Source organism: Rutilus rutilus (genome assembly GCF_951802725.1).
Source record: "Rutilus rutilus genome assembly, chromosome: 11".
NCBI lineage: Eukaryota > Metazoa > Chordata > Actinopteri > Cypriniformes > Leuciscidae > Rutilus > Rutilus rutilus.
This window is the reverse complement of record NC_140216.1, coordinates 5034408-5056373: the sequence shown is the minus strand read 5'-3', so window position 1 is coordinate 5056373 and position 21966 is coordinate 5034408. Positions and strand designations below refer to the sequence as shown.

General features: G+C 37.5%; 1 protein-coding gene across 2 annotated transcripts in view; it reads left to right on the top strand.

The window, feature by feature from the left end:
* The window catches only part of vps50 (VPS50 subunit of EARP/GARPII complex), a 138975-nt gene that overhangs the window by 91680 nt on the left and 25329 nt on the right, over positions 1-21966 (top strand). The window lies entirely within an intron of this gene.

Below are 21966 nucleotides of genomic sequence, written 5' to 3'. Positions count from 1 at the left end.
TCAAAGAGCAAGAAAAGGTAGGCTACTAGTTTGCATGAAATAACTAATTGTTTTTATGGTTCTTGTGGTCAGTCTATGGCTCTGTGTCAAAGAATAAACCTAACTTGCATTTACTTTTGACTGCATTTTGAGGCAGCTTTTCGGTATCTTTCTGTAGGTGAGACACTCCCAATTCTATTTTATGATTAGCTCAGCAAGAAATTTCTATTCAATTTAGCAAACAGAGCCAAAAGAAAAGGTATTTTATTTATTTATTTTTAAGTGGATAGTTGACATGGCATGTCAAACAATTACAGCAGTGTCCTGCAGTTTGACATGCTACACTCTGGATGACATGCTATTTCTGACATTATTTTGTATATCATTTGTTGTCAAGTTCTTGTATGATTTTTTTATATATACACATTAAACAGCAAAACTTCAATATTGATAATACTAGGAAATGTTACTTGGGCCCCAAATCAACATATAATGAATGATTTCTGATGGATTATGTGACACTGAAGACTGGTGTAATGATGCTGATCAGCTTTGCCATCACAGGAATAAATTGTTTATAAATTGCTGTCTGTATAGATAGCCTCCTTTAGGTCTGTAAAAACACTTGCGTATCCATCTGTTTATGCCTTATGTATGGTAGGTTCTTCTACGCCCATCCTCTAAGAACTGTTGTAATTTGTTTCACAAGCTGTGAATTAAGACTACCGTTTATTAGCTTGCGCCACTGACTAAGACACAACATGTGACCCCGTCATTTATTTGGTCATCAGTGGGAAGTTTCTGCATTTCTACTGTGTTCCAATGGGCTGTCAGGACATATCAGAGATCAGCTCCCAGACATTTGGCACCTCTTGGATCACATATCAAGCGACGCCATCACTTATCCCAATGGGCCTGGCATGGCCTCAGGTGTCTGTGATGGTGTCGAGAATTGATGGCCTGAAGAGTCATGAGAGCAATCGTTTTTTTGGCTGGAGATACAGGCAGGTGTTTAAGATTATTCTAGGTTCATGACGATGATTGATTATGGCTACGCATTTCATATTCCCAAAAGCACTGCTTTAAAAGTTTTCTGTTAACACGTTGCAGTAAGGTCATGTTTGTTAAGTAGGGGATAATCCACAACTAGATGTGCATTAAACAAATTTTAACGGACACCGTGGAGGCAAGGAAACACCCGACCTAAACTCAAATCATTTAATGCACAGCTTGCCATGGATTATCCCGCTAATACCATGGTCATTTGCCAGCATTGAGAAATCAAATCTGTTATTGATGTTTGCAGTGCAATATTTGACCAGAAGGGTAAAAAACGACAGTTATTTTCATCAGATATGGCTCGTTAGATGTAGCTTTCTGCCCTTTTTAAATCAGAATAAAGGAGTGTGGTATGATTACATTTATTTGAATGAATGAATTATAGCATTTATTTGAATTAAATAACTTGAGAGTGAGAGTGAGAGAGATGCGTGTGTGAATTACCTGCGTCTGTGCAGCATCCTTATGCTAATGAAGCTACGCATTTCAATCTCATCTCATTGCTGAGGAATATAATGTAGTGAATCAGTAGTGAAGCTATTTTATTAATAATAACCATGGGGCAGTGTTGATAAGTTTCTGTGCTCCTGAAAGTTCTGCATATTAGTAATTTAAGATACTAATATTTAACCCTTTAGGTGTTGACAAGGTACAAAGCTGTACATTTGAGGAAAAGCAAAAGTTATAATTTTTTGCACTTCTTGCACTGGCTGTGTGCCTTAAAGGGATAGTTCACCCAAATATGAACATTTTGTCATAATTCACTCGCCCCAATGTTGCTCCAAACCTGTATGACGACTTATATGAAGGATATTTTGAAGAATGTATTAGCTGTTTTTGTCCATACAATAAAAGTCAGTGGGGTCCAAAACCGCATTGATCTCCGTATTGTATGGACAAAAATGGTTCTTCAAAGTTTCTTCTATTGTGTTCCACAGAAGAAAGTCATAAAAGTTTGGAACAACATGAGGGTGAGTAAATTATGACAGAATGATGATTTTTTTTATTTTTTGGGTGAACTATCCCTTTAAGGTCCAGTAATTTTTCTACTGGAAATATTTATTTGACTGAACTATCAATAACTTCTATCCCTTATAGCCTTATTTTGTTCGTGTCATATTTCATGTCTCTTCTTAATAAGGTATCAGTGGTCCGTTCTTTGTATATAACGCTTGTCAGCAATCAGGGGCGAAGCTGGAAATTTGGATTCACAGATCATTTAGCACCCCAGATGGGGAAGATACCTTGCCAGCTTCTATATTACGTGAGACGCACATCTGCATAGGAGCTGAGAACTTTGAGAATTATAGAAGTAAAGCACAGTAACACACTGTAGCAGACAGCGGTTGAAGGGATTTCCCATGGGTACGTACACCTACTGTGGCCTGCTTTCCAGCGCAGATATAATGATATCACTCTGCAGAATTAAAAGCTCTTTAAACATTATCACCTCTTTTGCAAGACCAGACCTCCTGTGAGATCCAATCTCTGCTTTTCTTGGATAGTACGAAAAAAAGAAAAGAATAAAAATGTCTAGAGGGAAAGCCGCTAGGCTCCGCCCCCACATGCACGGTGCTATTTTTGTACGGACTGATAAATATTTTATTACCTTAGATTCACCCTGTGCCTTGTAAAAGCTTAGCCTCTTTTTATGTAATTATAGACAGCTTGAGTTCTTTTTTACCATATGCATATCATTATTATAAAGATGAGAAAGGTGTCTAAATTAGTCAAATCTAGGTCATCTTCGTCAATTATTTTAGAAAATAAAACTCATTGTTTAGGCACCGGCATCTTTGCAATTTTTGTCAAAGGTATGTTATTTTCGAGTGTGCAACATACAGTATTCATGCCACGCACACGAACAAGGTGGACGAGACCTCATTTATGAACCCATTATTGCTGCTCTTTTATAATGGCTTTTGTTCTTTGGATCTTTTGTTCTTTTGGACTTCAGGTTCACACATATGCCAGCATTCGATCTTTTCATTACATTGACAAGCTGACCCTTGTGATGGTGATACTCAGCTCTGTCTTTTTATCACTTTTTTCTATCTGTCTGTCTGTTCTATCTATCTATCTATCTATCTATCTATCTATCTATCTATCTATGTCTGTCTGTCTGTTCTAACACTCAATCACTCTCTATCTGTCTGTCTGTTTGTCTGTTCTATCACTATCTATCTATCTATCTATCTATCTATCTATCTATCTATGTCTGTCTGTCTGTTCTAACACTCAATCACTCTCTATCTGTCTGTCTGTTTGTCTGTTCTATCACTATCTATCTATCTATCTATCTATCTATCTATCTATGTCTGTCTGTCTGTTCTAACACTCAATCACTCTCTATCTGTCTGTCTGTTTGTCTGTTCTATCACTATCTATCTATCTATCTATCTATCTATCTATCGTTCTATCTATCGTTCTATCTATCGTTCTATCTATCGTTCTATCTATCATTCTATCAATTGTCTGTCCGTCTGTCTGGTTTACATGCTAACAGGTGCTTCTCTTCAGAATCATGGGTTTTTACTTCAGGGGGGCCTGAGACAAAGAGTGTATATTTACCTGTCTTTGTTTGCACATAGATGTGTGTGTGTGTGTGTGTGTGTGTGTGTGTGTGTGTGAGTGGGTAGTGATGTGTCCACTGGGCAGTGCTGAAGGCTTCTGTTTCAGATCTGATAGTGAATTCTCCCTCGAGCCATCTGCAGTTTTGTGATTATCTTTCTCCAGTGATTCCATCCAGTCCCTCAGTCCTCTGTTCTTCCAAGCTCTCTGTAAACGGTTTTTTTTTTTTTTTTACCACACACAAATACTTATGTTTGTGGCCAGTTCATTGGACGGTTACATAAACCACTTAGACCAGTTAGTTATCTAATCCTCACTTTTTAACGTCATTATCTAAAAAGATAGATTGGTTTCATTTGAACTGGAAGAGTAAGACTGACTTACCTCTTATCAAACTGCTAGTTGGTCAAGCTAGTTCTTAAGACACAGGCTGAATCCGAAATCGTCCCCTAAACCCTCATTCCCTATTCCCTACGTTAGTCCACTAATACTGTTCACTTGAAGGAGTGAACTCGGACAGCCGTTGGGCGTACATCGGTTGCACACTCGTTATTGCAGTGCAATGGGATTGAATAAGTGCACTCAATAACGTCCACTATGGTTTCAGACACCACTACAAACTGCTACAAATAACGCCCTATTTGTAGCCTGGGTTTCCCCATGCTGCCTTGCGCGCAGCGCGATTTTATTCACGCTGCTAGGCAGCCTGGACACCATGGACCAGATTTTCCCCTCAAAAAGGGAACCAATCACAGAACGGGGAGGGAGCAGCAAGACGATGACGACGTCTATGCGACACACCGAAGCAGTTTGTTTATATCTATGGATCCAACAAGGCAGCAGACGCGAAGTTACCTTTCAATGCAGCCTTAGATAGTGTTCTAAGTAGTTTAGTCGCTGAACGCCATCGTGTACACATTAATCTCTGACCCATCGTCTTCATCCTCGTTGAATTTCTGTCGCTCTACGTACGTCATCTGGTATAATTGAAACGATTGGCTATGAGCTACGTGCAGGCGCATTTGATAGACATTCATAGCGCCCAATAAGCGGCTCTGGGCATTCGTAAACCATGCCTCAAATACGAGAAAATGAACATGTGGTTCCCAGACCACGTCTCAATGAGACAAGGTCTGACGTTAGCCAGTGGCTAATTTTATACAACTGACTCCAGGTGTGTGAGTTACCGCATATCCTTTTGTGCTTCAGTGTTGGTAACTTCTGTTCTTTTCAGCAACATTGTATGTAGCGTGGAACAAATGTTTTATTTGAATCCTTGCCATCAATTTATTTATTTATTTGGTTACTTGGACTCCAGCCATAGATCTTCCTACAAGCATCAATTTCAGCTGTCTTAGAATGCATGCAGACAAGATGCTGCAGAAAACCCTATTTCTTCTTGTCTTTAGAAAATAGATTAGAAAAATTATACAAGAAGAACTGTTCTAATAAGATTTTTGCGTTGTGGCATCAGTCCTGATCTGGTTCATTTTGAAATCAGATAAAAATTAGCACTTCTTTATGCCGTTGAGGCGCATTCCTCCTCTGGTCACAGAGGTTTTGGCAGTCTGTCGTCTGCCATGGCTCTGTTTCATTCGACAGCTTGGTGGTTAACCTTAAGCCTGTGGTTGGATTGTGAGAGCTGGCACATTGTGACTTGGCTCATGTCACAGACTGGCATGACGGCTGCTCAGGATGAGCCCTTAGAAAGTACATCAGCTTGTGCACTAAATTGACAGTAGCCGCGTTTCCATTACCCTTCAAATTGCGCAAATTGAAATTGCGAATTGAAAATACGCCCAATGGAAACAAGTCAATTTCGCAAAAACTCTCATTTATTGCAAAAAAGTTGTTACGCTCGCATGAGGTGGTTTTTCAGGCAATTCGAAAAAGAAATATTTCACAAAACGGCATTTACAGGTCACCTGACGTAGATGACGCGGTATGTTTGTACAGAATACGAGACAGAGTTCTTTATTAAATTCATAAAAGACAGAAGAATCACAGGAATACTGGATTCTAAACCTCAAAGAAATGCCACAATCAAGACCTCGAAGCAGAAATGAGGGAGAAACACCCAGAAACACCTCATATGTGCCACTCTCAAGTATAGGCTAAGGGTCTTTCCTTGCTATTAATGATTGGAATAACACACATACGTCTCCTTTGATTAATAAAAAATGGCCAGTGCGGTGGCTGAGATACATAAACCTACCAATGTCCATTGCTATGATTTTTGGAATGACTTATCACGAGAGGAAAATATTAAGTTTTAGTCGCATAACATCAGTTAAGGGAAACTCATTTCGCAATCGTTTTTTGTCGACATTTTGAAAAAATAGCAAGAGTTTTGCGCAAATCTGTATTGGAAACACGTCTAGTGAATTGCCTGTGACTTTTCCTCAATTGAAATGCGATGATTTCAATTTATCTTTGCTATTTCAAAGAAGCACCTTTATGAGCTCCAGAGGCTGTTTATTTGATTTCCCTTTTCCCAATGAAGCAACAGAGCTGTCCTTTTCTTTGAGATCCCATCCTGTAAATTCAATTAATACTTAAGAAATGGACATTTAAGAGATTCTAAAGCCTGTTTTATGCTTCTGCGTCGAACTGCCGCCGTAGCTACGTCGTAGGCTGTGTGTAGCGCGCGTACCCTACGGCGTACCCTGACGTGCACCTCTCCAAAAATGTAACAACGCGTCAATTCTACGCGGACACAAGCGCTGTGATTGGTCTGCCAGAACCCCTCCCTCGGGGTTTCACACGCTCCCTAGGTACGCGTCAACGCGGACAACGACACAGAAGTATAAATTAAAACCAACACGTTGCCTACGGCGTATAGGCTCCGGCGTAGGTCCGACGCAGAAGTATAATGAGGCCTTAACGCAGGGACAAGCAGAGCTGCGGACTTGCACAACACATGCAAATGAGGTCTCTAATTCTGTTTGACACCCGTCTAATGAGAAACGAATTTGGAAAATTAGGAGAGGAAGAAAAATGAGCAAAGAAATACTTTAGACAGTAATTGCCAACTGACATTTCTGCCCCGTTTCTCACAGAAACCCTTGAGAGTGAAGAATCAAGTAATATTGGAGCCATTGCGTTGTAAACATATACTTACAAGAAGAACAACCCATTATGAACGGGGTATCTTGGGAACGCCATCTGTTTAATTTGGCTTTACAGAGCCAAGACGTTTTTCAATACCAAACACGTAAACGTGTATAATGACTAGAAAGATTGTTTAAAAATAAGTGGCGTTATCACAGATACTTAGGTGCATAGATTTAGGTTTATTCTTAGAATATAATGCATTCCCTAACATGTTTCTCTCAGTGTCAAGGTGGATGTTTTGTAACCTCATAAGTAATGAATCCGTCATCATTATTTAAAAGCCCTGATGGGTCGCTCTCGCAGCATATCAGCTTCGACAATACAGGCGAGTTCCAACAATAGCAGTCATATTTCAATAGGTTGCGCTTCCAGCTGATCCTTGTGCGAAGTACACTATATTTTTACAGATACCATTATGATGCTAGACCTCGAAGCCAGGAGGATTAAGAACAATTTTGTGGGTATAAAGCCTTGAATGCCATCATAGCCACAGAAAATTGTACAAAGCCATGGCTTTGAGGATGTACCGCAGAACTATGTAGTACGGTGTTGGCAACATCCAGCACATACTCTTGTTTTGTAGAGACAGCTTAGTAGTAATAGTGTCATGGAAAGTAGCGTCTCACTGTATTTGTCATTCTCAGTTATTTCTAAAATAAGCACAGTGTCTCACTGAAAGGGCAAAGGACAGAAATGTTATCAGCTCGAGAAAATGAGAATGTCGCAGAACCAACATTTCCAGACATTTCTTCAATTTTGAAGCTAGAGTAATTGCATACCAGTAGAGCCATGTTTGCTAAAGATGTTACAAATACCCGGAGCTACTATTTTAAGAGCTTTTATATTTAGCTGTAATTTGTGAGCTGTTATCCTGGAAATGTTCTTCTATAAGCATTGGTTTATCCACTCCATTGAGTTTATTTAGAAGAGTAATGGTAAAATTATAAAGTTTGTTTGTGGCACAGATGTCTGCCTAATTTTATGAAGTGGTGTGACTACAGATATTTATAATGACCCAACCCTGCATTTTGAATTTATGAACAATAATTATCTAAACTGCTTTTCACACTTCGTTAGCAGTTAAGTAAGGCAGTCATTATTACAAAATAAACCCTTAGAGGGTGATAGGGGCGAAAAGTGCCTATACTTACAAAATAAGAAAATAAATGAACATTCAATATTCATTTAAGGTGAAATTATCTTGTGACAAGGATGCGAACACAGAATTAATACGTTTTCTAACTTTTGGATACGAAGACCATCAAATTTGAGAAAAAGATCCCCCTTGTGAGGGCTCATTCCTAAAATATAATGTTACATAATAAATAAATAAATATAAAGTTGCTACATAGCTTTATATTTTGTATTTTTCATGCATAGACACATGTATGGGTTATGATAAACAGTAAACATTATAAGGACAATATGTTGTTTGCAAATTAAATGATTAGCTTTTATTTGTTGTGCTAAAGCCAAAATAAGTGATATATTTTGTTAAGAAATATGTGATATGTTTGATACTCAATTTAAGAAAAAAAGATGAATTAATTCATTTTACAAAAGCTTGCACATATTTAAAAATAACATTGCTGATTGAAATACATTTTTTTTCCCTATCAAAATTATATGTGGACAGTCTAGTGGTATACACAAATATTTGACCACAAAATGCTGTGACTGACCAATCAGATACCAGAGAGTCATGTAATAAGGATTATTGATCATCATATGATGCATCCAGATGTTTGTGAATGCATAATATGTAACTGTTCATGTCTCATGTTTGTGTGTTAAAAAGAGAAAAATCTCTCACATTTGATCTCATATTTATTAGGATGACCATCTCAATAAATATTGGATTTCCTGGAAGTTAATGTGCTGGATATATCCTTTCAGGTTTGTTTATTTATATGTCTGTACTATTGGTGAGATGAAATTCAGGCACACCTACAGACCCCTTGTGAAATGTCTAATACAAAGACGGCACTCTGTTTGTGTCTACAATTAGCCTACCGTTTTTCCCCAAACAAGGCATCTGAGATTGACAAAATCAGACCGCTTGGTCTAGTTTATTGGTTCGAGTACCACCTGTTTGGATCGGACTTTAGTTAATCAAGCAAATAACAGCCATTTGGGCTTCGCGATAAACTAAAGTGACAGCCAGACACAGGGATGGGACCTACTGGCTGAGCTCTCTGTTCTCTCTGTTACCAGTCGAGAGTAGGGCACACACACAAAGACAGGGAGTTAATTGGTGTGAAAATGCTCCGGCGTACACCCACACACAGGCATGAGGGGAGGACATGGGATGGTAGCTCAACAGCGATGGACTTAATGACGAGTAGAGAAGGGGGTCATCTGGGGCTAAAGGAAGCATAGCATTCTGTCTGAGAAACAGTTGGAGAGATATCATATGGGGGCTGTTAGCGGGTGAAACGGGGGAGGGGGATTTAAAGAAATTGCTTGAAGAAAGTCTGGCAGGTTTCGTCTGATTTTTGCCTCGGAAAAGGCTGTAATGAGCAGACCGATTCAGGGTACTTTAACAGTGGCTGGATAAGGGTTGGACACGCAGTTCGAGTACCAGATTTGGCTTGGAAAGCTGTTAAAGTGATTTGTAAAAGTAAGAGGTTAACTAGTAGGAGTTCCTTCCTATGAATTTCTTCAACTACAGTATGAGCACTTGTGGCCTTTTTTAAAACATACTTTTCACACTTTTACTAGTTTATATAATTTGTCTTTTAATATAGTACAACAGTGAACACACACACACACACACACACACTATATGAATCACTGAAGAATTCCGTCATTTGTGGTATTCTTTTTCTGCATTTCCGCCACACTTTAAATTATGTATTTGTTTTAATAGCATGACAATAATAGTGGTTTCTTTCCCTCTGGTAAGGCAAATTCCACAGCTAGCATTTAATTTATCCCAAATACAAATAAATAATATTTTTATCATTTTAATATATTTATATGTATAGCTTTCACAATTTTAACTATGACATTATTCATGTTTTATAATGAATTTTAAGATTGAGTCTTAAAGTTATACTGCCATACACACACTATACATACTGTGAACGCCATTTAAAAATGTAGCATAATAATTGATGAAGATATAGTAAAAAAATCCATAACAGTCAAAAAGAAAAAAAGTTGTTTTCTTGGAATTTTCTGAAGCTGAAGAAACGCTCAACTTAATAACATTCAACATAATAATGCGCCAGTGAACATAACACAATCACATTATTATTCTTTATTTTTTTTATTTTGCAGTTACACTTCATGTAAAACAAAATTTGGTGTATAAAAACAAATATTGTGAGCCCTTTCTGTCGGGCTCTGTTTGATTGACATGTATGCACATGTTCCATGAAGTGTTTGAAGTTTAACCAGAACAGTGACCTTAATTTGCTTGTTTGCTGTTAGGACGCTCTGCTATGTTATTGAAATGCAGATACTATTGGATCATAACAGTGCAAAGACAGTGAAAGTGTTTTTATTTACATAGAAATGTGTTTTGCGCTCATTTAAAGTGACTGACTGAGACTGAGTTTCTCTCGGATGAAATAGGCTTCATTGATACATTGTTGCCCTAAAAAGCATAAATCATCAAAGGGATAATATTTAGTTTGCAGCTTCCTGTACTTTCCCAAAAGTCCAGTTTAGATACCTTATAGGCATAAATGCATATGGAAATATGACCAAATGGGCTTGTGTCAAGAGATTTCATTTGTTTTGGTTCCCATTAATTTACTGTCTATTCCCTCGTTGGGTTTGTCAATCAATAATGTAAATATGTTAACGTCAGAACCCCAGACGTTTTGATCTTTTGCATAATGCTTGATTGAATATGTATTTTGTGTGTTCATTTAGTTAAAGCACTTGATGAAGTGTGCATCAATTAAATGTGCTGTGAGTTATTATGAGTGTGCTTGGGTCAGCAGTTGGCTCTCGGTTGATCACCAATGAATGATTGCGCATAACCGTTTTAAATGCTGGGGACTGTTATTAGATGCGCATTATCTGTTCTCTTTTGTTAATAAGCTGCTCTGAGTTTTATCAACAGTGTAACTCAACAGTGTTTATCAACAGCAACACCGAAATATCGCCTTGTCTTTCAGGATCGCATTTTATAAAAAAAATTAAAAATTTCATAGTTATTTTGTGCATTGTTAAGAGAGCGATTCATTACATTTGAGGCCACTCATATTCCGCTGTGAGGGCTTTGTAATTAAATTCTGCTATATTCACAATGAAATGGATTTTTCCTTACCATTCCCACTCTTGGTCTTTTGTTCCCTGTCTAGAAGCAGATTAGATTTAAGCATTCCGAGGCTGTGGCGATGCTAGGCCGTTGCTCGGGTATTTCAGTTGCGTGTTATCAGATTCCATTTCTCTCTCTCTCTTTTCTTTTCATTTTTAATAAAGCCCAAGCCCGAACTCTGGGGGTAGCACTGCTTTAGCCTTCAGTTTATTTGCAGTGAATCAAAATTCACAGAAAAGAGGCACCGTTTCAAGATGAGATATTGACTTTTTTGGGGGGCTTTGGAACCTTTTCCCTTCATATTTTAGATGGTAGCTTTAGCGCCCGATAAGAGGACAATTATGAAGCCTGGCGCATTGTATCGCGTTCAGATTGATGGAGCAATAAATCATGGTAGGATTCGCCTCCTGGTCCAGCTTACAAAAATGACGCTCTCCAGCAGCTGTTAACCACTGGCGCTTTTGCTAAAGAAGTTTGATTTCCATTGAGGTTGTTACAAACCCTTTTAATCTAGAGGGAATAAGGCGTGTAACATTAAAATATTGAACGCGTACTGAAAAACATCTCACACACAAACCAATCTAGTTTAAGTAAAGTGATACATATATTACAGTGAGAATCAATATGACAAGGACACCTCAAAGTAATTACTTACATAAACGGCTTATACAAACCAAAGAAAAGGTTCACAAAAAGAAAGAGGTAAAGAGAAAAGAACTAGACCGTGCCAAATCAAAGAAATAAGTAAAACCAAAACCAATCTTACTAGAAAAACAAAACAATATATAATCGGACTTAATTAACATTCAGCAAGGACAAAAACAAAAGATCTTCAGCGTCAAAGACGCCCTAAATAAGCTACTCTTGCTAACAAAACGAAAAATACACAAGTGGCACAGGTCGCTAAACTAGTGTTCTATACACGATTGATAACTCAGTGTAGCACATGCATATCACGTGATATCTCAGCTGTTCTTTTCTCTTCCCCGTTTAATAACAGATCAAACCGCCGGAGCAAAATAAACGGCGAAATACTCACAGAGAAAAGACAGCCCAAACGAGCCTCAATTACCAAGTTCTCAAAGAACACATTTCTCAAAACACTATAACAGTACACTCTAAAAAATGCTGGGTTGTTTTAACCCAATTTTGGGTCAGATATGGACAAACCCAGCCGTTGGGTTACATTTTTATAATGCATTTTTAATCCAACGTATGGGTTTGTCCATATTTGACCCAAAATTGGGTTAAAACAACCCAGCATTTTTTAGAGTGTACAGGTCAGGCAAACATGTATCACAAAAAGATCAAGTGCTCTAGCGTGCAAATCATCTCTCGCTTCCCACACAGGTGCGCTCTTTATAGGCACATTGGTGAAGCCGCGTTGTATCGTCACCCAGCATTTTAATGATTGGCAGATGGATGAACCAATCAGGTAGCCGCATCGTCCTGCTAAAAGTGAAAGTACAGAGAGAAAGGGAAGGGGGAAAAAAAACAACTCCAAACAAATAGCAACACAGGACGTAACTGAGGTCCTTTAACATTTAATTCATTTGACAGATTGTTTGAAGCAATGTTCAAGGTTAAAAACAGCCTTTATCGACAGCGTCTGTGATAAGCAGTCAGTTACAACAGAAAAGAATTGAACAATTTTAAGCATTTTCCGAAGGTATTAATTGCAGAAATGTGTATGTTTTTGTACATGCCATGAAAAAGTTTTTGCCCCATATTTTCTTGCATTGTTCTCACTGAATGGTTTCACCATGGCCACTTTAAAGCTTTTAAATGTTCAGAATAAGAGAATTCCAAAATATTTAATATGACTCTTGGAAGGTTTACAAACTTATTACACCTGCATGCAAAGTTGCCTGATTTTGCCTTGTCTCTCCTGTTGTGCCTTTGGTCTTTTGGCAGACAAATGTAGATGCTACAGATGGAGTACGGGAGTCCTTTTATGTCTGTTTTCCAGGTTATGATTTAAAGGTGAGGCTAAAATGACTATAGATACTGTATATGGTACGGCTGTCATTGTTTCTGTAAACTGCAGCTTTAAAATAAAAAGACAAGTGCTGTGCACTTTCTATCTTACAGATTATTCATGTTACCAACATGAGGCTAAGACTTGTAACTTTTATATAAAATGACTTTTATTGTACAGTAAATTTAATGTTATTTCACCAATTGTATTTTATGCTTCAGCTTTAACCTGTAGTTTTTGTGATATCTTCTTTAGCTTTGTGTCCTTTATAACTGTGATTTGCATGAAATACTTGTTTTCAGAGTTAATGCTCTGACTGAAAGCAGAAGGGATTCTAAATGGGATGCTAAGCCACCAAAGTCTACAAAATGATATTCATATGCAGATAATGAGCATTGGTATGCAGGCTCATCTGCCAAATTTATTTCCTCTTTTGTAGTAACGTAATTTTAAGCCATATACCTTTGCGGATCCTTGCAGTTAGTCATGCTCTTCCGAAAGTAAGAAAAGTTTGTGTGCTATAATGTTAACTTCCCCAAGGCAGATATTCTGCAGAACCAAAAATAACTGTGAACTCTGAAATTTCATATCAGGATCAGTGTAATAGGATGATTAACGTTTTTAAACACCTTTTTTAGTTGTTCTAACTTTGTTTTTGCCATGATGTGCACATTACCAAAGCTAGTGCTGTTTTATTTTGGCCCAGACTTTAAAAATCAGTTGAAGGTAGACTATGTAACTTTTTTTTTTATATATAATGAGCGAGTACATCATGAACCATCTTCCAAACAGTGGTTTTGTCTTATCCGAGTCACTATACGGTACACCCATCTTGAGTATATTCAGACTATTTTAGACCATGCGGGAGAATTTAGTCTATATCTCGCAATTCTGACTTTATAACACGCAATTGCAAGTTTTAAATCAGAATTGTGAGATATAAAGTCGCTATTTTCACTGAAGTCGCTAAAAGTCAGTATTTTTTACCTCGGAATTAGACTTTTTAACTCGCAATTGCAAGATTTATACTCACAATGGCAAGAAAAAAAGTCCGAATTGTGAGGAAAAAGTCGAAACAAGCTTCTATAAGACAGACATTTATTCAGCAAGGATGCATTAAATTAACGAAAAAACTGCACTGAAGACATTTATTATATTACAGAAGATTTCTATTTCACATAAATGCTGTTCTTTTGAACTTTCTATTTATAGAATCCTGAACAAATAAATCAGATATTAAGTCTGTTTTCAAAATTGATAGTAATTAGAATGATTTCTGAAGGATCATGTGACACTGAAGACTGGAGTAATGATGCTGAAAATTCAGCTTTGATCACAGGAATAAACTGCATTTTAGTATATCCAAATAGAAAACGGTCTTTTTTTAAATTGTAACCCATCATATTTTGTCTAGAGCACACCAGTGTCACCATCAGATCTTTACCTGCAGAATCCTAATGTAACTAACAACGACTGTTCTGCCCTAATAGTGCAGTCACTTTTTATTTGTACTCATTTGTCATTTAGGGAGTTTTTTTTTTCTTTTTTTCTATTAGCTTTCTCACAGAGCTGTTTATCCTATGGGTCATTATCAGCACAACACCTCTGATGTGCAATGAATTTAATGGCTGAAATAGTATTTTTAAGCACATTTGTAATTTCAGTTTGTATCTTCAGAGAACTTATGTCAGTGGAACTCAAAAGGGATTTTATTAATCTTTAATCTCCAATGTATGCGTGGTATTAAGCCCAGTAATCCCATTATCCTCTCATGTTTATTCTAACAGGAACAGAATGTTAATCGTAACCTCATTACACTTGATCTCAATGGATAGCGTTAACCTCAGATGCAATAGTTTGATGCATTTCTTTTTGGCTGCTGTTTACTTAATACATATTCAAAATGCCCTGAAAGCTTGACTGCATTTGCATATATCCAGTACGATTTACAAGGGAGGAGTAGTACAACAACTGTCTTGCTATACAATTTGTTCTCATTTGGATTGCGATCCAGACTCTGACTTGGCTTTTTACGCCATGGCTGAACGCCTGAGGTCATTGTCTTGCTAAAAAAAAACGAATCTTCTCCCAAGTCGCAGGTGTCTTTCAGACTCTATCAGGTGTTCCTGTGGGATTTCCTCCAGGTCTTTCCTGTATTTTGCATTCATTTTATCTTCTACTTGGACTGAATGGTATGACGGTTTATACGGCTGCAACAGCATTATCTGTCAGCCAGTATCTTTGATACCTCAGTGCATAGATAAACCTAGTTTCAGCAGGCAGGGCAGCTTTAAATTATTTGCGCGTGAGAGCGATAAAGTAGCACGGAGGAATATCAATAAGCCGAGTGGGATGTGAAAATTAAAAGGTGCGACCTTTATCATGTAAACGCTGTTTGCATTTCCAAATAGGCAGTTTGACTCAATCTAAAGTCCTTTTATAGTGTTTTTATTTCGCTGTTTTTTTTCTGGTCCTTTTATTGTTTATTACTAGGCTGTTCAATGTGTAGCAGCTGTTTTTGCATTTATGCCAGAGTTAACATTTGTTATGAATAATCTTATCTTTCGGTTTGCGGCCATCAGGTTTTAAATCAAGTTCACTTAGATCTTTCATTTATAAATTATGTATAGTTCAAATACAAATCACTACACTGTTATTCAACAAGCAAAAACTATATTACTTATATTTTGGTCATAACCTCAACCAAAACCTTAATCTTCACAAATCGCCCTGGTCCTGCCACAGGGAAACATCCTGACATCACAGTGCCAATGGCATGCTCCTGATGTGTTTGGCTTACACCACACATCATTTAGTCTGATTTCCAGAAAGATAAATCTTTGTCTTCCAGCTGGCTTCAGAGTCTCTCGTGTGCCTTCATAAAAGAATACACTTAAGGAAATGGTGCACTATTATTGTTTTAGTTTGACATATCACAGAGCACAAATTGAATAAACTTCTACAAGGCACTGTAGTATATTACACTTCATATCACCTAATATTGTTATAGTCCATTGCTGGGTGATTTATGTCAAACACTCCGCACCGTCCGATCGCACAGACAAGCAGAGCTCATCAATAGTCATTTTGTGTCTTATAACAGAAGGTACACATTTTAAAGACTCTAGAGATCCTGCATCAGACAGGAGGGAGATTGAAAAGACTCTGAAAAGGAGAGAGTGGAAAGGTCAGGGCCATAAACAGAGGGATGAAACGGACCTGTGAGTAGAACTGCTGGAGGAAGGGCTTCTTGGCTGAAGGCATCATGGTGTCGAGATGAGGCTGAAGGAACTCAAACTGCTCCGCCAGAAAAACTCTGCAGGGAAGAAAAGGCCCAAATCAGAGAGCGCTTTCTGCAGGTTTCCAGCAAAACAATCACTATATGACATTACCCGCAGGGAACTAGCTGTGCTGGAAACTAGTATGTTGGAGGAAAAATGTGTGATGTGACTTGGATGCTTGAGGGTTACATGTCTGCTTTTATATTATTTTCAGAGAGCTTCTATTTTAAGGCTGTTCAGCGACTATAAAAAGTATTCACTCCCCTGGAAGTTTTTGTTTCATTTAATCATACAGGATATATTTAGGCACTTGATCAATACAGAAAATATTCTTTCATGTCAAAGAGGGAGAAAAAAATATTTTCAAGTTGGAATGTAGCAGATGCAATATTTAGTCTTGTGTGGATACTGTAGCGTTGTGTCCGAATATGCCTACTTCCATACTATATAGTAGGCGAAAACAGGATGTAAGCAGAATAGAGTAGATTCTGAAGTGCGCATTCGATGGACACTTTACTATCCCATGAGACCATGGGAGAGGATTTGTGAATGGAAGGAACTATCATGTTACAATGACAACATGGCGGATGAAGAACATCCAATTTTCATTCATACTACCAGGGCTTGACATTAACTTATTTGCTCACCAGCCACTGTGGATAGGAGTTTTCCAAAGTTACTGGATACTCAGCTTTTTTTTATTTTTATTGAGAAATGTATATATTATATGTAAGCCAAAGTGGCTAGTAGGAGTGACACGCCACTGCTGAAATACACCCGCATTTGGCGGGTTGGTGGGCGTTAATGTCAAGCCCTGCTTACTACACGCATGCGTACTATATATAACGTACTTTTTTAACAGTCATGAAGAAATTTTCAAACCAAGTGTAGCACCTACTATATAGTATGCGATTTCATACACAGCATAGGTCCCTATCAGCTTTGCACATCTGGAGACTGCAATTTCTCTTCATTCTTTTGTGCAGAACTGCTCAAGATAAGCCGGTTTCATGAAAAAACAGATTTTTTTCTCCTTCCTCAAGTCAAGCTATAAATTCTCAAGTGGAAGTGGAGACCTGGACTCTGACTTGGCCACTCCAAGACATCTTAACATTGTTGTTTTTAAGTAGATTTGGCTTTATACTTTGGCTTGCTGGTGTCTTGGGGACTCCTTTTAGGTTTTCCTGCAGTATTCGGCATTTATTTAGACTCTTTGTTAGTTTGCAATGTTGATTAGCACAAAAAACATAAAAAATATATATAAAAAAAGATTAAATGGTGTAAATAAAAGCATGCCTCAGTCAGAGGGGGCTGAACACTTTTAGGGCCCTATTTTAATGATCTAAGTGCATGGTCAAAAGTGCAGGGCGCCATTGCACTTAGGGTGTGTCTGAATCCACTTTTGCTAGTTTAACGACGGGAAAAATGGTCTGCGCGTGCGGCGCATGCTCTAAAAGGGTTGTCCCTATTCTCTTAATGAGTAATGGGTGTGTTTTGGGATTTACGTGCAATAAACCAATCAGAGTCTCTTTTCCTATTCACTTTAAATGCCAGTTGTGCTCATGCCATGGTGGATTCGCTATTTACATGACGGAATTTGCAAGCGGAAAGACTGAAAGCTTCTCCAGAGCGCAAACGGATCTGCTCGTGTTCGAGGTGCAAAGCTCGTGAACAGACCATCTACGGGACAAGCCGGATTCCACCATGTCTTTATGTACACAATATTAATCTTTTACATTGTAGTTCTTTTATTTTTAATATCTGCCATGTTTGTGTGCTGCTGCGTGTCCCTGTGTGTGTAATAAGCAGAGTTTACGCGCGTTGTGGACCCGCCTATAGGTGCACATTACTAACGCGCTCTTTAAATAACAAAAAAAATATTTTTTGACCAGGTTTCAGTTGGTCAGTGTCTATTTCAGTTGCCTCAAAATAGCAACGCACCAACAATGCGCCAGAACACGCCTCGTTTTCAGACCAGCACGCCCATGGGAGCACAAATGGGCGCAAATGCATTTCCTATTTAAACAACGTTGCGCAGGACGTGAAAATCATAACTGCGTCGGGCTGAAACTAGCAAAAAACACTTTATCGCGCCTGGCGCTGCATTGCACCGGGTGTCTGATAGGGCCTTTGCTGTTTTATATGTGTACGTTTAAGATGTCTCTGTAGTTGGCATTTCGTTTCACATTTCATCAGACGTCGTGTACTGCACATGCCTTTGGGTTATGGTCTTCTAAAGGTCATTTCATGGACAGATTAATTACAATGGACAGTGTTTTTTTATATATTGTACAATCCGATGAAAGATTTCTCTTGCATCCTTCAGCATAAATATGTTTTAGGAAGATATTTGTTCTGACCTCATTGAAAGGATGAATGTCATATAGTGGCCATATAATTCTGAATATATTACTCTGGACAAAAGATCAATATTGCTTTCAGCTTTGAACATGGTGAAATTGGTGGCCAGGAAATGACCTCAGAATCTTTCACGTTTAGACCAAAGTGCAGAAACTGTGCAGAAGTGTCAGAACTCATTGATGCTGAATTGCCTGCTATTTGCTCTCCAATAATTTATATTATTCTCTGGAAAGAAAAGTGAAAGCCGGGAATGTTTAAGTTTGGGATCGGTAAGATGTTTCAATATTCATGGAAGAATTATCTCATGCTCACCAAGGCAGCAGTTATTTGATCAAAAGCACAGTACTAATAATATTAGTACAGTAATATTGTTAATTTTGTATATATAAAATGTAATTTATTCCTGTGATGGAAAACCTGAACTTTCAGCATCATTACTCCAGTCTTCACTGTCACATGATCCTTCAGAAATCATTCTAATATCCTGATTTGCTACATAAGTAACATTTCTAATTATTATCAATGTTGAAAACAATTGTACTGCCTAATATTTTTTTTATGGAAACCGGGTTTTTATAACTATTGTAAATAGCAATGTCTTTACTATCACTTTTGATAAATTGAATACATCCTTGCTGAATAGAAGTATTAATTTCTTACTTGGAATAATGTTAATAACAATGTTTTTTTCCCCACCCACACATATATTAGTTAACGTTGAATGCTCTTCTAAATCTGCGAGCGATGCATGCAGACTGGATTGGATCTCTTTTTAATTCTACAGGGAGATGTCTACACTTGTATCAAATCAAGTTGTATGATTCATTCATGTAGAATGTAATACACACATCCGCAAAGGCAGCACTTCAGCGGTAATAACATATGGCCTGAACTGGTTAGTGTAAGGATATTGGGAAATAAGGCTTTGAATATTAATGATGCAATGGCAAAGATCAAATTGCATTGCACTGTTGTGATATCTCAAACCAATTTTCATGTTTTGTGAGATGATTCCTCAGGTTCATGCGAGCTGTTTTCACATCACATAAAGAACAGATTGTTTTTATTAAAAAGATAGGTCTCCTGAAAATGAAAATCCTGTCAACATTTACTCTTGTTGTTCCACAACCACTTTATTTTCTTCACTCCGTCAATCACAAAAGGAGATGCTCACAAAAAAAGTCAGGATGTTCACGTTGGTCTCTTCCAAAGTGAACATTAATCAATTCCTGTGATTTTAGTTTTATTATAGTTGTATTAATATTTTGAAATTAACTTTTATTTTTATATTTTCAGTTTTTTTATGTTCATTTTAGTTGAATTGTTAGTCATTTTAGTGTGTGCTTTTGTCATTTTATTATTTGTATTATTATTTTTAATATTGCTATTTAGGTTTTATTTATTGTTTTATTTCAGTTTTAGGTAAGCTGTGTCAGAAACCCATTTCCTATCTCCTATATAGTGCTCTATATCGGGGAAACAACTTCATTTCCTTACGCTCGCTCACTCCTTTATACCCACAATGCACTCTGATTTCAAGAGTACATCCTATGTACACTCACTGAAGCACTATTTCCCATAATCCAACGCAAGCTGCAAGAGGGAGCAAGCAAGTTTGAACGAGAGAAGTTTTTTTTATTCCTGCTTTAACATTTATTTCACACTGGTTGTAATTCTTTCCTTTTTTATCATTATTAATCATCATTATAGTGGACTGAACTGCCACTGCGAGTGAGTGAGTGATTTCAGAGTGACACAGCTCAAGTTTTTAGTTAGCATGTATTTATTTCCAGTTAATAATTGTAGTGCTTTAACATTTCAGTTTATGGCAACATTTCTACATTTCTATTTTTATAATTAATATTTAATAATTATTATTATAGAAATATCATTAATATTTATATTTTGTTTTATTTCATCTTTATTTCAATTAACAGAATAATGTTTTTGATAGTTTTAGTTAATAATAACCCTGAATCAAGGAAGAAAATACAGGTTTGCAACGACAGGAGGAGAATAAATGACTGAACTTTCATTTTTGAGTGAATTATTCTTTAGAGCAGACTTTTAAATTTAGTGATTACAGTTTGATTATATGGTATTTGTGTTAATGTGACATCTAAATGGGATTTCAGTTAAAGTAAATGTGAGTAAATACACAGCACGGTTTGTTAATTTGGGGTTTTAATGGCTTTCATCCTGTTACGTCATGGTTTTCTTTGGTGAGTGTGTAGGCCTGTGCCATTTGCTGCAAAGCACTCTTGAAAACGGTTATTAAGGACTGTAAGGACGCTTCACCTTACAACCCCCTCTTGCAGGTACAGGATGATGGGAAAGCAGAAGCGTGTGCAATCCTAATATACATATGAGCAAAGCATTAGCATGTGGTGGCAGAACTCCCAGTTCTTTGTTTTTGTTGTTTTATACTGTGTTTGGTCTCATTTGACAGCTCATTTACTCATTACTTTTATTGTAACTCTAAACCTCTAAAGTAGTTATCCACTTTCTGGTAATGAAAAGCGACTATGACTTGTGTGCACAATAGTGTTAGAAGAAAAAATAAATTCTGTATGACCAGCAAGTTGTATTTCAAAGGAAAGCTTTTTCCTTTAAACAAACCATTTTTCAGGATAATTGGTTGTAAAAACCCAGTTCCAACTCTACATGTGCACATTTCTGAATCTGGAATCAAAGCATTTAAGCATATTATTAAGCCTCTGTTCATTTTGTTTGTTAAATAAATAAATACAGGCAGTATTTGACTTCTTTTGAGGAATAATTTCAGTCCTATTACTTTCATTCGGGCAGGATGAGTCTAGGGCCCTGTTTACACCTGGTATTAAGATCCGTTTTGGTCAATCGGATCACATGTAGGAAGACACATTCCTGTTTATACCTGGTGTTTTAATCCATCTCTTTTGCCCACTTTCAACCACTTCTGTCCTGATTTCTTCGAGGGGGAGGGCATTGTGCAATATACATATGAACACGCCCGGAGACGATGGAAAAACACACGGAGAGCATCAACTTTAGTTTCTTCTCTGACGGCCGCCAGACCACGCCGAACGCTGTGAGCGTGTGTTAAAAATCAGGAATAGTGAGAGAACTTTGTGCTTGGTACAATTTTCGTCTTCAAACCAAACTTGGGTCTCCAGGCGACAACGTTTAAATCCCGTCTGGCTAGCGCTCTTGCCATAATGTTTGCGCATTAGGTCAGTAGACGGTCTTTCGCGGCTGTTTGAACACATCAAATTCGACCACTTGAGTGTCTACACTATGAAATCAATCTGGTCGAATGCGTTTTCGACTACCTCTGGAAGTGGTCGAAAGTGGACAAGCTCAAAACGTTT